The sequence below is a fragment of the Frankliniella occidentalis genome, unplaced genomic scaffold, assembly GCF_000697945.3.
Source record: "Frankliniella occidentalis isolate FOCC.00 unplaced genomic scaffold, Focc_3.1 Scaffold158, whole genome shotgun sequence".
Classification (NCBI taxonomy): domain Eukaryota; kingdom Metazoa; phylum Arthropoda; class Insecta; order Thysanoptera; family Thripidae; genus Frankliniella; species Frankliniella occidentalis.
The window spans coordinates 330,076-333,714 of NW_026267284.1; the positions used below are offsets into that span (position 1 = coordinate 330,076).

The 3,639-nt window shown below is 53.4% G+C and overlaps 1 protein-coding gene across 2 annotated transcripts in view; it reads right to left on the reverse strand.

The window, feature by feature from the left end:
• Positions 1-3,639, reverse strand: part of LOC113216107 (homeobox protein Nkx-6.1) — a 51,617-nt gene that overhangs the window by 39,855 nt on the left and 8,123 nt on the right. The window lies entirely within an intron of this gene.

A 3,639-nucleotide genomic window follows, 5' to 3' on the forward strand; every position in this document is an offset into this window, starting at 1 on the left:
CAGCCCGCACGCGCGAGCACTTTGTACAACATTGAGACCCCTCATACAGGGTGGTATTACGTATACGTTTCGTATTTTTATGAGGTCACGTCATGTGCGGCCGTCCGGCCCGCTCCGCCCCACCGCGCCCCACCCACGACCGCCCCGCCACGCCACTTGAGGCCCTTGGCGCGATATTGAGCTTGTGGACGTCGTATTTCATTCGCCCACACGACCTGCTCGCCCACACACCCCCCGCAAAATGCAGACGCGGCTGTTCGTAGGTTCAAACACCACCGGCCCGCAGAGTGCGGGCGTGTTTTTGAGGTTAAGTTTGTCGGAGGCGGGCGAGCGGGTGCTGCTGTCGTGTCGTCGTGGACTGGATATCGGCTTTTCTATGTTCACTCCGATGAGGCTGCCGCTTGCGCCGTCTTGGTTTTCGCCTCTTATCCTCCCCGCCTCATGGGGAGGGAGAGGGCGCCACGTGCGCCGCCGATATGACGGGGGTTTTTACACGTGTCCATGCAAGTAATGCGAAAGATATTGCCAGCTGTGCATGTCAAACTGCGTATGTAAAGCGGCGTTCGCCTCTTTAAAAGCAATTAAATACAACTTATTCAATCCGCGCGACGCTCTACTTCTCCCCAGCCTTGCTCCTTCTTTCTCTCTCTTTCGCTCTCTATCTCTGCAAACCCAAGGAACTATATCACAGGGGTAAAGTGGCGGCGCAGGAAGCCCTCTGCTCGCGGCCCGGCGGACCAAGCGCAAAGTTTGTGCGAGACTTGCTAGATTATGAGAAAAAGAGAGAGGCGAGAGGGGAAGGGGGAAGAGGGGGCTGCGAACGGATGGGGGCGAGAAAGTGGGTTGTTTACCAAATTATTGGGCCAGCCGCTGCGCCGCGAACAAGGCAGTTATTTGCACCGCAGAGCCGCGTATATAACGGAAACCTTTTGGCGAGCTTCTTGAATAGTTGTTAGTTTGAAATTTTGATGCTGACTTATACATGTTTAATCGCTTATTCTTTTTCCGTACACTGTTAAACCGTATTGGAAACACAGGCCCAGCAGCCAATCCCCGCTCTCCTCTGCAGCTCCCGCCTCTCCTAGTTTGGTCAGGCAGGCCTGCTGCGCTACAGCCCGAACACCTGTCGCAATTTGGCTGTATCAGGTGTTGCTCCAGGCGGGCCGTGCTGTTGGCGTTTGCTGGAGAAACCAGCGGCCGCAATAATTTCCGACTCCGCAGCGCAGCAGGGGTTGCAAACCCTGCTGCGAAAACACACCATAGAAGGCTCCGTGGCATTCCGGAAGTTTCCGGTCGCTTAGTATTTGACCCTGCGGGGTTGCAAACCGAGGAGAAGAGCTCGCCGTTTGTTTTCCTTCGCTTGACTGACGTCTGTCATCGTTTGTGGTTTTATGTCGCGCGTCCTCAGGCCGGGTGGGCGGTCTTCTAGGAAGTCAGGCCCCGGACTACACAAGGCCAGAAAGGCAAAAGGTAAAATTTTGTGAGCATTGTGTTTTGTATGTTGGGTAATCAAGACCCTTTGGGATACACCTCGCTGTGGAAGCTGTGCCAGCCTAGGCCTCTAATAAGTCGCCGAGCCATAACGTCAGTTTGATGAAAGTCGTCAAAAGTTTTATGATGAAATGCGTTTGATAGTGACGGCGCTGGCGTCCCCCTCGATATAGCTCCGCGACGGACCCGAAACTTTTAAAGTGAGGTGCAAAGCGGCGCGTCTGTCTGCCCCGTCCTGCTTATTTGCGAGGAAAGGAGCAGCGTCAGGAGCAGCGCGAGAAATTATCTCTTTACAAGGCGCTGGTGCGCCGTTAAAATTGAATTGCGGTATTAAACGTGACGGGGATGCATGAGGCGCGGCGCAGCGACCGGCATTAAAGGGGGACCAAGGCATATTTCAAGAACAAACATGAGTACTCTTTGCTACTTTCCATGGTCCTTATGACTCACTCTTAAAAAAGAGACGGGAGATGAACAGAAGCTTTGATGGGCAGCAATCACTGTCAGGTGTCGGCCCGTGACTGACTGTCGTCGTAAAGGACGCGTCGGCCGCCGACCGGCCCAAATGTCGGCCACCTCGATCCGACTGCGAGTGGAATGCGTTTATTAACGTTCCTGGAAGCGAGGATGATGTTATCAAGTCGATTATTCTTATTTTCGTTGCGTTTCGTCGCAGCCCTGATCCCGGAGCAGGCAGCGGGGTGTGCTACTTGGCCCATGAGCTCCTGCGACAGGGGCACGTTCGAGTGAGAGAGGCGCCCTAAGTGACCATTAGCGGGCGCATCCGTACAGTAGCACGACGCCTGGATTTATGCCCCTTGTAAAGCATTCTACCACTTTCGCGGCCTGGCGGCAGCAGCGACGCACACACGCGTACACTGCCGACAATGTCTCCCTGTGCGCCCGGCTATTGCCACTTATTTCACGCCGAGTCACTGCTCCGCTGTTGCGCAGCGAAGCCGCCTCGGCCCATCCACTCATGGGCCACCGAAGGGAGCTTAACATTTAACGCGTGAAATTGTTTCGAACTTGATCACGTATGAAGCAGTCAACGTTCTAACAATCATTTTTTCACCCGCCAGAAAATTATTTCTTTCAACCAAAGCCTTGAGAAAAAAAGGGAAATATTAAATATTTGGTGGGCCTTTTCCCTTTAAACAAAATAAACGCACTTTGCAGTGAGGGGGAATAATCCGGGTGCTTCTTAAGCAAAATTTATTTTTTGGAGTGTCAGGTTTTGCTTTTGAAAGTCCCGTATTGTTTTTTGGAATACTCTGTTGGGTTGTTCAATTTGCTGTAGAGCTGGACTAAGCAGAGAGAGAGAGAGAGAGTGAGAGGGGATATGTAGGTCGCTGCGTGGCCCTGGCGGGTCTGCAGGACCGTGATTATTTATCACGAGACCACTATCAAGTGCACCTGGCCGGGCCCGGGAATTACTTATATATTGGTCTATAGAGGACATTATTTTCGCAGAAAATTACCTCGTTTATAAAATGTTCATGCGGCGAGCTCATGAGTGCGAGGGAGAGAGTCGGAAGACGAGGGTGAAGGGGAGCAGGACAGAGAGGGAAGGAAGCAAGAGGGCGTGAATACTGGCAGGCTGTGGGGAGGAGGGGGAAGACTGGGAGGATCTGCGCCAGGGCCCAAGTTGGAGGTCCGGCGCATAATGGCGTGTTGAATATTAATTTCTCCCCGGGCCTGAATCGTTATGAAGGGTATCAAAATGTTATACATGCGCTGCGTCATAGCCGCGAATACGCTTGAGCCAATTACTGTCTTTATTATTGCAGGACGGTTCCTGAGGAGGAGGAGGATCATTATCTAGTGCCTATTCGGTGCTGGCATATTTGGCGTTTTTGCCCGGCTGGTGGGTATATGCCGCTGTGAGACCCCCTGCGCGAGCTGAGCGACAACTGCGGGCCAAGTAAGTGTATACCCGGACCAAGGGGCTATGGCTGCTACCCGTCCTGGCCCGCTCCTCGGCCATCATATCGTATCGCACGTGTGGAAACAATGTGAAAACCATACAGCTGCTTCCAAAACTAGCTGAATTATTTCCCCCTTGTATCGTCGTGCTCGCTCGGCGTAGGGGGTGGTATACGGGGCGCAAGCTGCGGTGCTCCGACAGACAGGCTGTCGTGGCGGCGG